Source organism: Ostrinia furnacalis, unplaced genomic scaffold (genome assembly GCF_004193835.3).
Source record: "Ostrinia furnacalis isolate ACB-3 unplaced genomic scaffold, ASM419383v2 OfSCF1435, whole genome shotgun sequence".
Lineage (NCBI taxonomy): Eukaryota > Metazoa > Arthropoda > Insecta > Lepidoptera > Crambidae > Ostrinia > Ostrinia furnacalis.
Genome location: NW_021131674.1, coordinates 398,509 through 412,793, shown reverse-complemented (window position 1 = coordinate 412,793; position 14,285 = coordinate 398,509). Strand labels below are relative to the sequence as shown.

Here is a 14,285-nt window from a genome sequence, read left to right as displayed (position 1 = left end):
CAGGTGGTTTTTATTACTTTGTATTATTCTCTATCGTATTATCTTTGTAAAACCAAAAATCGCATGTCTCTATCCCTATTACAACATTTGCTATGATCGTTTGAACAAAGGCCTGCCACAACATTTTTCTCCACTACAGTTAGAGACAATTTTAATTTTANCGAAGCGTTGAATGACGCGCCCGGAGAGGCTTAGTTCAAACGATCATTGCAAACGTTGTGATAGGGATAGAGACATGCGATTTTTGGTTTTACGAAGGTAATACGATAGAGAATAATACACAATAATAAAAACCACCGGTTATAGGGGCATTTTTTGGAGAAATTTATCAAATAACCAAAAAAACACGAATTTTTAAGCAGATTTTTTTCAAAAAGTATCATTTTTTATTACTTGTTGGCATTTTTTGTGCATTGTATGTATTTTTTTAGTATTGCCTGTTATTTAGCATTATTACAGTTTTTATTTTATCAGGATATACCGCTTAGTTTAAAAGTTATTACGTTTTCTTTACAATAAGTAATTGAAAGAAAAAAAATTCTATAAAAAATTAAAAAAAAAATCTCAAAAAATTTTTGACCTCTTTTTTGTCGATAAAAATAGGTCTAGTTTCATCTATTTTCATATGTACACTTTAACGTGACTCACACTGTATAACCGTTTCTTGCCATGGACAAACAAACACAAATTGAACTATGTATTACAGTTGACCACGACGATTTTACCCAATTCTAATTTTTGAAATAGAATGTTTCCCTAAAAGCTAACAGATGGCATTAAAAAGTAAGTTTCACAAAAAATGTGATATTCATTGTTTTTCCCGTGTGGTCTTCAATATAGACCACATCCATACACTGCGGCAGGTTAAACAATAGGCTGAGTGTGTGTGAGTTTACATCAAACGTTCTCACCTAGTGAGCGCGTTGAAAAATGTATGAAAATTTAGTTCTTGAACATTTCCGCTAGGGGCGCTGTACAATCCGTCATACATTTAATGTATTTTTTTTACGATTGATATAAACTCACACTAGGCCCTCAGAGGACCTAGGAGTATAACTTGCCACTATGCTTGACGCTAGTGGACTATGAGAAGGCCTTTTCGATCAAGACTTGGGCAGTGCAGTACCTCTAGTACGAAAAACTTTCGAGTTCGTTTCGTTTGCGTATTCAAAGTGTCATCGAAAAATTTTGTATGAAAAATTAAACAGCGCCCCCTATATTATAGCCGCCCTAGGGGGCGCTGTTTAATTTTTCATACAAAATTTTTCGATGACACTTTGAATACGCAAACGAAACGAACTCGAAAGTTTTTCGTACTAGAGGTACTGCAGTCTCTCACGACGTCAGCCTAAGAGGAAATCAAGCCTAAATAAACCAAAGACTTAGTTTTTAAATATAAATATAATTTTATTTATTATTTTTAATATTGTAGCCATTGACCTCATGGGGAATATGCGTGTTTTCTTAATTTTTCACATTCATCCAGTTTTACAATTATTTTCACTTTTTTGTATGATTTTTACTTTACTATGGTGTTGCTGATGATGCATAATATTTTTGAACAAAAATACTTTTGTTTTGTATGTGTTTTTAGATTAAGATGCTTCATTTTGTATTTAGCAAATTTATAAAATAATCTGAAATTATTTTTGGACATCTTTTCCGTTATGTACCTTATTTAGAATTTAATTAGTATAGGTTTGTCTAATTGTGTAAGCAATAAATAAATATTAATTTCTCTTTATTTATTTACAACATAATGTATGTAATAATTATGTTTAAATTCCCTTTATTTATGTATTTACGATGTCTATAATTTTTTTTACCTTATTCACAAAATCTTGTTATAGTGCCATCTGTAACTTTTTCTATGCATTAAAATCATGTACTGCGCCACCTAGTAGACTCATGTAACACCACTCGGTTGCTTGCGACTTGCGCAATAAATGTTAGCAAAAATAAACTATGTGTGATTTTATGAAAATTTCAATTTCTTAAGTTTTTGTAATTTTCAAACGATTAATTATTGTTAAAGCATTATTTCACTTCCCAAGTAACTTTAGTATTTTATTTAAGAACCTGTCAATATGTATTGTGAAATTACGTATAGTGAATAAGTATCTAATTTTATGTTTGAAAACCTTTAAAAAAATATTTTTCAAAAATATAACATTTTATTCAATTTAATTTTTCGTAGCACCAGGCCCAGGCTACTCTTTGTGGTTGTTGAAGTACCTATTAAGTTAAAGTAGGTAACTGGATCGGCCATACTCTCCGAAGGGATCCCGATCACATCCCCAAGCAGGCTCTGGATTGGAACCCCCAAGGAAAACGCAAACACGGTCGCCCGAAGCAAACTTAGCGGCGCACTGTAGCAGACGAGGCGAAGAAGATCGGCAAGACTTAGCCAGGGGCGTTACTAGGGGCAAGACCATAAGTCAAGTAGGTAAGTCAACTGAAGCATTAAAAATTCAAATTTAATAGATTAGGCAAGAATTGTTCAAATATTTCTAGTCAATCGTGGCGGATTTGACCATGTAAGGGCTATTTCTCATCCCGATTTTTGCAGCTGCAGGATTACATTTAGTAGACGTACCTATTATAGATTCATACGAACATCCCGTTTGCAGTGTCGAATTTGAAATTCGAATTTCAAACACATTGGTGTGTTCACGCCAGTCCTGTTTTGAGAATCTTGCATTACGGGATCTCGCAATACTGGATGGCATTGGGAAAAGGCCCTTTCGCGCCGTTTTATCTAAACTAAGTAAGTACATGCACAGATAATATAATACTAGTGTACAGGTAAGTACACCTATCTGATTGACTTGCATGGATTTCGATTCTACGCAAAACTAGGTTTTCGCTACGTGAAGCGATTACGATATTAAATCTGTGACGAATGTTACTTTGTCTAGTTCGGTGAGCGCCTTAAGTGATGGTCATTACGTTACCTCATCATCATCATTTCAGCCATAGGACGTCCACTGCTAAACATAGGCCTTCCCCAATGCTTTCCATGTTGATCGATTGGTAGCGGCCTGCGTCTAGCGCTTCACTGCTACCGAGTGCTACTTACCTAGTATTATAATTATCTGTGCTGCTACCTTATGATGTCGTCGGTCCACCTTGCGGGTGGATGTAAACGTTAACAGCTTTTTTCTATGAATCTTTTTTTACCTAAGTAAGTAGGTACTTACCTTTTGTGAGCACCTGTGCTGTGCTATGAGTGACCAGTCTGTGGCACCATCGAACCCAATAAAATGGGTTAGCCAAGAAATGTAGATAGGTAGCATTGAGTTATAATGTACTACGTAGTACTAGAGAAGACATGTCAACTCTCAGATCATAGAAAGAGAATAGATATGAAGTCGCGCGTAACTACAACGAGAACCAGTGTCCCCACATTTCCCCCACCACAGCTCCCACACACACATTCAACTGTGTAAAAACAAAGCGACTGAGAGTCTACGACAACATGTGCAACCGGCTTAAAAGTGCTGTGATTGGCCAGAAGGCGTGCCTTATGGCCAATCAATGGCCGCGTGACGTGACGCACACTTTGAAAAAAGCAATTAGAGAGAAGAAAGATAAAATGGAGTCGATAAGATATCGATACTTTAAATCCTGGGGGCAAGGCTCGAAATTGGTTTAAAAAATGCTTGTATGAAAACCTTTTTATTATTATACGTTATCTTTTTGCTATTGAGCACAATGAAAATTTAACACAATTTAGCCGATTTGTTTATTTTCACAATCGTTTCACAATGTCTATGATGAGGCGACCGCAGGAACGTCACTATTCGTGCAATCCTATCAATGAAGTACCTACGACATTTTCTGGTGCAGGGGGTCTAGACAAAGTGCAAATTATAATCGCAAACCAGTCGATAAGTGGTCGAAAAGCCCATTTTTTGTATGGAGTTTTGACGGATTCGATTTTCGATTCGATCAAAAAGTGCGATTATAATCGCAAACCAGTCGATAAGTGGTCGAAAAGCCCATTTTTTGTATGGAGTTTTGACGGATTCGATTTTCGATTCGATCAAAAAGTGCGTTTTGTCTAGGGGGGCAGATTTTATCGCCATAAATTATGAAACTTGATAGTCATGGATTTGACTGACAGCTGTCCGTCAAATTCCCGCCCCGCACCCCGCACTGTACATATTTTGTTCGCGATGTCTGTTCTATACGTAGTAATATTACTTCAATGATAGGTAGGTAGGATAATACCTTTTATCTGTTTATGGATATCTATGTAGGTAGGTATAGCACTTAAAGGACTTTAACCTACTTTTGAAAACGTATTTTAATTCAAAATTGATTATAATATTCCCATAGACCTATAAATTTTTATTTTTATCGTACCTACTTACCTATCAGTCATCACTGCCTAAGATTAAGTAGGTATAATAATGCCTCGTATGCCTCAATGATATTTTATGCCTAAAATAAGTAACCAATAGGTAGGTACTTATAATAAATACACATACCGATCATGTTTTGGATCAATCATAGTTTTTGGTTTTAGTATTGTTCACTGGACAACAAAAATAATTATCTCGTCTGGCAATAACTCTTATCTAAAACTTTAACTCGTTACTTTAAAGTTCAATATCATTTACCAAAGTGACAGACATTGGAAGACATTCGCGCAAGCGTAGAATAAAATGTATTATATTTGTTCCAAATTGCGTACAAGAAAAAGAGACAAAAAGATCCCTTTTATAAGGCGAACTGACAAAGCGTACGTTTCACCAAATCAAAGTTAGGAGCACTTCAGACTTTCCAAATTGGCCGTTTAATACGATCGAATAGTGGTGAGGAACGGACACCATCTTCCAATTGTATATCTTATAGCGTTCAGCCAAGATCTAAAATCACTTGCGGTAATTTGACGGATCGTGTCGACCGCCATTTTCCATTATGGCGACGCGAGCAACGCGACATCTATATAGAGTTTTAGTGTCATCGCGAGCGTGCATCGCGCAAGTCGTGTACGTACGACTGATAACGTATTGTTTGCAACCATTGTATCATAAAAATGACATGGAAAATCGGTTTGTGCTGTCATAATTCTTATCTAATCGCTAGATTCTAAAAAGCCGGGTGTGTTTCGTTTGTTATAAATCCACCGTTCGTCCCAATAGACGTGTTTTAGATAGCAAAATAATGAATTTAACACCGCAGTGTTCCGTTTGAATTGTCGTGAACCAAGTGGGATCGATTTTTAGGAGTTATTAATGAAATTACAAAGGTGCTTGTGAGTGATATTGTTACATAAAGGAACCTGTTTACTGGGCGTATGGTTACGCAGCCTGCTTCAAGCTCTAAACGTTCCGCGCTTAGAATCGATATAAGTTGATAAAAAATGCATATTTTCCCCATGGTTTCATAAAGGATCGGGTCAATACCGTGCCGCCGGCTCAATGCTTTTGCTTCTGGTACAAATCAACATTTGTTTATGCTCTACCTAATTTGTTATGTTCGACTGTGACCGTCAGAGAGCAGAAATAACAGGAGTGGAACTGACAGGCAATCCCCTCTAGCAATGTAAGTAGACCAGTGGTTCACTCAGTTTATAAAAACTAGTTGCAGCGCCACCAATGACTTATTCCAAATGTCACTATTGAAGAGTAACGTGCTGCGATAAAAATGGTGAATTGCAGTGTTTTTAATTGTAAGAAGAGATCTGAAACATCAAATCTTGAAAAGGACAACATTACATTCCATCGGTAAATATTATTTTATTTATTTCACATTAATTAATACACTAAATTTGCAAAAAACTAAATTTCTAGAAGTGTTGCCACTGGAATGACTGGAAAGCAAAAATTCCTAATTGTGTAATATTTTAAGGATAGTGTACTTATAACAATATAATCGAAATTCTATGCAAACAATTTGATACTGCCAATAGGTGTTCTCTTTTATGATATTTGTTAGTATTAATACATTATTAATAATCACTGATAAATGTAAATTCATTTATTACTTTTACCTCGACTGTCGGGAATTATTCATAATAACCGGCGATTATTAATAATTTTCAATTTATCACATTTACCCTGACATAATAAACGTGTTAAGTAAGTTCCCGCTATTTTACAGATTTCCAAAAGATCCAACTACTCGCAATATCTGGATCTTATTATATACTATAATAATAAATAATATTTGTATTTTTCACCATTTTTCTCTATCTGTTCAAGTCATGTGTATAATGTAAGTACTTATTATAATAAAAATGTGTAGGAATATTTTTGTTAACCTTCGAAACAAGGCTTTTAATAGTTTCTTGCTCTGTAAATAAAAATTGAAATTAAGTTTTTCAGTTTTTCTCACTTTCCTTTTTTGCCAGTCTGGAAAATTTATTTATTTATTTATCTAATGAGGCATACCAACAACATTACATACAAAGTAATTATATGAAAATCTTACTTAAAGAAGTTTAGTGTGTATGAATGCCAATAACAGCTTTGGCCAATATATTAATTAATTAATGTAAATAAATCCTATATCCAAACGTTTGTAATAATACAATTAATTATGTTCGTGGAATTTGCCTGTTTCATTATTTTACATATTATGGTCAGTCAAAAGTGTGTACATTTTTATTTCAATACGCTGGCCACCCAGCGGAAATTTTAGTGTGGTACAGCACAATATGAAATATCGATATCGACATCGACTTGGTGATTGTATTGTTAGAAAGATTTACTTCTCTCCTGTAAATAATTTTACGTATAAACCGAACAAAAGAAAATTAAAACAGAGTTCCGTACCATCTTTGAAAGTTGAATTTCGACATTGAACTAACCTTCTATGTACCTTCACATACGCTAAAGTAATAAAGAATATTGAAAGAGCATGAATGCTCAAAATGCCACCTCCTGTTCATCCTCTAAGGCCCGGTTTACACTAAGGCGGAGTGGAGCAGAGAAGTTTTTTGAATCCAATCAGATTCCCTTATTTGCACATCTTCACTCCCCTCCGCTTCGATGGAAATGAATCAAGAGGAGAAGAATCAGGTGCACTTGATTTTCTATAGAATTTGACGCTGCCTTGCGGTGCGGAGAAGAGCGGAGCGGTGTGGAGTTGTGCGGAGCAGTGCGGTATTTCATAGATAGCAATAGACTGACAGCTAACAGCTACGCACAGCTCACGCATCTCCTCTCGTCTCAGCACCGCTGCGCTCTTCTCCGCTCCGCTTTGGTGGAAATAGCCTGCCAGCTTCGTCGTACATCTCTCGTCTCCGTACCGCTCTGCTTTGGTGGAAACCGGGCCTAAGGCTGATAGTCGATCCCCTTTGCCAAGGGAGTGTGGCCGTGGGTCATGTTTGGTATATAAGAATATTAGGTACCTATTTCATGGGTAGTGTAGGGTAATGGTGGTAGGGTTAATACTGGGACGTGTAAAAGTGCTTTTTAAGAGCCTATATAAATGACTTTTTAGTTTTTTTCATATAACTCTTAACTTTCACAATTCGTATTCGTGCTAGGGAAGAAATGCCAAACTTTTGCGTATTTTCCTTTAAATAGAGATCTGAAATGTTGAATCTCCCATAGGATAATAAATTAATTCATATCATTTTTTTAAACGAGCCATAGACTATGAACCATAGAGCAATGATTCTCATCGACAAAAATATCGATAGTGTCTCAGCGCCATCAGCTGTTACACAAATGTCATTACCTCGTCCCCCTCAGGAAATGGCGAAATTTTTTTGTATGGAAATAAACGCGCGCTGCTACTCCTGTTATTTCTGCTCTCTGGTGACCGTTTGTAATGAATTGCCTTGGTCTTGGAGTGATGGTGATTGTTACGTTTGTTCGTGCCCTACAATACCCAGCAATACGAAGAGGTTAGTAAACAAAACAAATTTATTAATTTAGTTAATACTTTAATGTTACTCTCATGATTGTAATTATACCTATTGTTGTCTCTACTGTATAGATGACAATTCTGTTGTTCTTTGACCACTTTTCATTCAAAAATAAAAGATTGTTCGATATTTAAAAATTCAAAAATTCTTTCCTCGACACTGTAAAACTGCCTGCCAGTCATTGCACAGGTATTTTACAATGCATATTATTGCCATGTTCACAAAATTAAATAAAGAAAATGAGGACAGGCTATATTTTGTAGTTTGAAGTTTCGTGAATGTATATCGTCACGAGATATGAATAATAAAATATGTGGTCTGCATAGAAAACACGATAAGCATTACAATAGACTAGACAACACGGTGCATCGCGTGAGTTTTTTTTATCATCGCGAAAAATCTTTAACATTACTGTTTTTGTGATGGCATTAAAAACACATAGAAACTTTTTTTTATGCTGCAACCAAATAAAAAAAGAAGATTTCTACATTTTCTACATTTATTTTGTTGCATTGTTTGCATGAAAATTAAACTATTATTTTAGTTAACATTTTTATAACTGTTAGCCTTCTTTGAATTTACAGTTACTTACCTTTTTTTAATTAATAAGCCACTGCAGTTGGCTGCCAATAACTGAATAATATCAACACCTAAGCTAGAAAAGCCTCTTTAACTCTTTAATTATTTATAATACCATACAAATCTCAATTTTTCTGTGCAATAAAGATTCTAAGGCGAATTTAATGTTGTGTGGCATTCTCTACCAGTTTACCTTCAGGCCTAAAAGATAATTTGGGTAGGTGGTGCAAAATAGTAACATAAAATAAACATACCTACTGCAAGTATGACATACCTTGATACCTATTCTTAATTTATTCTATGCTGACTGATAAACTGTATGTAATTTTTTATTTAAACATTTATTTCACAACATGGTATTGTACGCTAGTAATAAACCATCAAGCGTGTTAGTATTAAAACATAACTATATAATATTTGTTTAAAATTTTAATAATTACGATATCCAAGACTGTTAACTAACTTTACTACCATAATTGAACTGGTACCGTTGGTAATTTAGAATAAATACTTAACTATCCCGAACCCGTGTGTCCAGCGTTTGTGTAGGCCAAATCCTCCATTTGCCGCTGGTTAGAGAGAGTCCTGCTCCTGCAGTGGATACTAAATAGCCCTAGTAAGAATAATAAATATTGGGAACTAAAGTCATATTGTTAGGTATTTTAAACTTATTATAATTGTAAGCCTGAGTTGCATGTCCTTAACTGTAACCGTAATAACTTTAACAGTAACCGGAGTTTTTGTATGGTGTTGACAAGACTTTGGGCATTTCTTTATGTAAGTAACTACATAATAATAATACAGGCATTGAGGTATAAAATAAACGAATAATTAATCTTTATTGTAATATACATTTTATAATAAAAGTTGCGAACTTCTTTATTTCTGACCACTGCAATTCTTTTCCTTAAATAATAAATAATTCATTAGATTTGTTTCATATTCGGGAATTTGACTTTATATCAATCACAAGTGGGTGATCCAAGTGGACTTCTTAACCATGGGTGATCAACATGGAATAGACCTAAATTTTTTAAAGGATGATATATACCACCTTGTATATTATAATTAGAAGCAAATATATTAGACAAATGGAAGGCAGACATGCTCGGGGCAGGGCACTGACGAGATGGTCGGACGCGGTGAGGAAGACGGTGGGCGGGAGTTTGCATCGTGCGGTCCACACAGCTTATGACCGCAGCCTGTGGAGGAACACTATCTGTGGTCGCGAACCTCATCAGTGAGGGACCGAGAAAGAAGAATATTATTAGAAGCATAGATTAATAAAGCCTAGTAGATAGATAGTAAGCGCACGAAAAGTGAAGCAACTTTTATAGTGGACCATTTCAAAATAAAAAACTTTTTTGTTTAAATTAAAGTTATTAAATAATTATTAAGTAACATTTTATTACGATAATGTGGATAAAAATCTCTTATTACTTTCGAAAAAAATCGCCATAACTAAACATTTTTAACAGCGTTTTGACAGTAATGGCATATAATATGCCTCACTTTTGACGAAGGCTTTATTAATGTAAGATTAGAAGATAGATAAGGACAGTCTACTTGCGTAGTTTTCTTCTTTGACGACCTGACTTCCTCGCGAGCAAGGCCCATTGTGCTAAATATACCCAAGACCAGTCTAGGGGCCGTATTTACAAACTTGAAACTCCAATCAAACTCAAGTTCGTTCAGCGAAATGACGTCCACTGCTGGACAAAGGCCTCTCCCAAGGATTTTCACAAAGACCGATCCTGCACTGCCCGCAGCGCCTCCCGTGACCCTCACCAGATCGTCGGTCCACCTAGTGGTCCCTGCGTCTTCCGGCCCGTGGTCGCCATTCGAGAACTTTTCTGCCCCAGCGGCCTTCAGATCTGCGAGCCCACCCATTACCACTATGTCGCGATGTCAGTCACTTTGGTTCTCCAAACTCAGTAATTTGTGCATACAAATACAAATCTATACTATCTATACTTCTATACTATCTATACTTCTATACTATCTATACTAATATTATAAATGCGAAAGTAACTCTGTCTGTCTGTCTGTCTCTCTGTCTCTCTTTCACGCCTAAACCACTGAACCGGTTTTGATGAAATTTGGCATAGTTTGAGTCTCGGGAAAGGACATATTTATCCCGGTTTTTGAAACAGGGACGCGCGCGATAAAGTTTTTCTGTGACAGGCTATATAAATTCCATGCGGACGAAGCCGCGGGCGGAAAGCTAGTTGTATATTCTTTAAAAAAAATGCGTTTTTTCATAAAGCTATTATAGGTACTTAATTTTTTGAAGATATTGAAGACTGACTCTTTTTCTTCGTTGTCCAGTGAGTTAAACCCCGTTTTACAATGCGGGCCTAGGAAACCTGGGTCAGAACTGGTTTGAACCGATATCAGGTTGCTCGTTGGATTTTGGTCTGTATTTCTATGGATTAAGAAGCCGTGACCGACCATTGTAACAACATAAAAGTGTTCCTTACATAATGTGTTCATTCAACAATTTTATGATGAGATCAAGGCGATCAAGCTGCTGTTCTTGCTATGTTATTTTTTCAAAGCAAAACTAAACGTTTGGCGGAAAATAGCGCTAGCAAAAGACGTCCTTTTAGCGGTAAGTGCTGTCACTGTCGAAAAAATGTATGGGAAATGTCACTTTTAAAGTTTAGCAAACGTGTCCTAGCCGAAAATATGCTAAAGTTTTCGGCGGTTGCAATGGCAATCGCCATTTTGATAGCAAATTTTAACAATGCTAATTATCGGCTGAACGCAGCCATGAAAAATAATTGTGTTTTTTTAACAAAATTACACAAAAAACGGTTATTGTAAAACCAGCTTGGTAATTTATTTAGTTTTATTATCTTTGGTAGCGGCACAATAGCGGCCTGCATCCAGCTCATTCTTAACATAAGTTTGCCTTAAAACGACAGCACATAAACGTAAACTGTGGCACATAAACGTAAAAATAAATTTTATTATCGAGCGATTTTTCTACAAAAATATGTACCTATATCTACCTAAATTCTACAATGCAGTTCCTGCACCCAAAAAAGTTTTTAATGCAACATCGCTCGCAGTCTAGCCTTGGTCATAAAAAAGTGAAAAAATCCGCGTTAGATTCCATTGATAATCCAGAAAAAAAGAATTCCCGCCACCGCGAAGAACGAGCCATTATGTTTTAAAATTTCAAAACACGAAAAGGAAAAAGTTCCAAAATCCCACCTGCCAGTTCCATTAGTGGACTGCGTTTCGTTACCCCAAATCCGTAGTACTAGGAATGCATTAGCGGCCGGATCTGATTACGTTGCATCCCCGGCGTATCCGAACGCGTTCTAAATTCGAAATTTCAATTTCAAAAGTTTCGAGTTCGCGCCAATAAGATTTTAGGTGAAGCATAAGGTGAGTATAGTAGACTAGATATTCATTTCTATGTAACGTTCGCGTTTTTGCGAATGTACGTCTGGTTCGTGACACGGTGGATGATACACTAGACATTTCTTATAATGGCTCGTGTTCTGTTACAAGTCTATACTCACCTTAAATATCCAAAGAAATATTGTTACACTAGCTTGCTTGCCCGCGTCTTCACGCGCGTCCCTGTTTTAATAACCTCGATAAATACTATCCTGTCCTTCTCCGGGACTCAAACTATCTCTATGCCAAATTTCATAAAAATCGGTTCTGTGGTTTAGGCGTAAAAGCGTGACAGACAGACGACAGTTACTTTCGCATTTATAATATTAGTAGGGATTATGAAAAAATGCGTGTTTTGCCAGTAAAAGTAAGAACTAATCCAATCTGAACCAATTTAGCTTAATTAACAAACAAAAGAATGTCATAATTAAAAATCAAGCTTTTTAATTCATTGTTTTTACAAAGAAGGCAACGCGCGGCTGAACGCAGTGTGAAATTAGAAGAAATTGTCGCTGAAGAAATTAATTACATTCTTTACTAGAGACTAATAAAGATAATTAAAAAGAAATTAGGATGTTAATATTACGTAGGAACTAAAGTGGGCAATCATACTAAAAACTTAGTGGTACAGTCAGCAACAAATAGTTTGTGACACCCAAAGTAGCCAGAAGTTCGCAACACGTCTTTGTTACATTGGAATAAGGTTGTGTTGACAACTCTTTGGCCACTTTGGGTGTCACGAACTATTTGTCGCTGACTGTACTGGACAAACAAAAAGTATTGGTTAATCCTACTTAAATTATAAATGTGAAAGTTTGAGGCTCAGTTGCCAGAAAAAAATATATTTAAAAATGAGGGTTTTCGCGAATGAAAAATCCGCCAGATGGCAATACGTAGACGCGAGGTCCAAATGCTGCATGATTGGTTATTTTTGACATGACATTGACAGATATGTCAAAATCCACCAATCACGCAGCAGTCGGACCCCACATCCACGTCCCGCCATCTAGCGGATCTTTCATTCGCGAAAACCCTCATTGAAACCAGTGACTTGAAGACTCCTTTTAGGTTGGTCCACGGGCCAAGTTGCCTGATTGAATTTTCATATTTATTTTTTCCGCCAAATCAACAAAAATCTACTCTAAAATCTTAGAGTGTTGTCTAAAATCTCGCAGTTGCTGGAAGAAATAGTAATCAGTGCCTTGGCCCGTGGACCAAGCTTAATGTGGGCCAAGTCGCTGGAAGACTTGCAAAAACTTGGTAATCCTGCACAGTGACTGTCAAGTTTGAGTTGCGTGTAAATAGGGTTGGGTAAACGTTATTTTTTGTCTGCTCCCAATATCGAAAGTCCAGTCATTGTTAAGGACGAAGCACACTTATCAACTCGGAAACGGATCGTAACCGTACCAACTCGAGGCGGTCAGTATTCTTATGAAACTCCGTATTGCAACGCACACTTATATGGCCAAATTAAGCACAGAGTCCGGCTTTTGTGTTTTTGGACTAGTGCAAGGTCCCGATTGCGCTAATTTTTAATACCTCCAATTCTTTCGCATTTCATCTCCAGCCGCGCGCGACTCGCGCTCCGTTTTCATTCCAGCTGATGTGTAATTCGGTATCACGGTAAAGTTCACGCGCTACAAAGACGAAACAACTTTATGTACTTTCCATTAAAAATATTTTTGAAACAGCAAATGTTCATGAAGCGTTTGACTTGCGTTTGATATAAAGTAGCTATCAGCTTTTACGTAAAGGCACAGTTGCGCTCCGTTTACATTTCAGCTTCGTTTGAACTAGCTGACAAAACTAAGGCTGAGTTGCATCACCTAACTTTGACCGTAACTATACCGGTAACTAGTATTTTTGTATGGAGTTTGACAGATTTTTGACGTTTGTCAAAGCTAAAGTAAGATGGTGCAATCCAGCCTTAGTGTCAAAACGATACCGCGATACGGATTTGTCAAAAACTGATTATCGTTCGTCGTTCAGTCGCGTTGCAGTTAAAATATTTATCGCATTCGGGGCCTTAGCAACCCGGGCAGGGATCGAACCCGCGTTCCTTGGATCATGAGTCGGCCAGTCCTACATCTTCACCGTTCGGTTGATTATTGTTTCTTTAAAAATGCACAATTTTATTTTGACTCTTTATAAAAATGCATATTCGTCAATCCCTTGTCCCCATTTAAGCATAAATAATGTATGCCAAAGAGAATTTGCACGCATGCATTCTCGAGCATTCATGAATTACTACTAAATAAAATGATTGATTTTGAACCTTAATCGTACAGGTTTAAAGCTCAAAATGCAATGGAAATTTTGTGATATCTTGACGAGCGGTGCGACTGTATTGTATTTTGGGTTCAGAACTAAAATACTGCCTTTTGTTAGTTGAGCGTTCTTAGAAATTTTA

At 36.4% G+C, this 14,285-nt stretch overlaps 1 long non-coding RNA gene across 1 annotated transcript in view; it reads left to right on the top strand.

The window, feature by feature from the left end:
• The first annotated feature begins 7,775 nt into the window (after window positions 1-7,775).
• Window positions 7,776-14,285, top strand: part of LOC114352755 (uncharacterized) — a 30,856-nt gene continuing 24,346 nt past the window's right edge. Inside the window, exon 1 of the long non-coding RNA XR_003655883.1 lies at window positions 7,776-7,864. This is a non-coding gene — a long non-coding RNA (uncharacterized LOC114352755). The remainder of the gene's footprint in view (window positions 7,865-14,285) is intronic.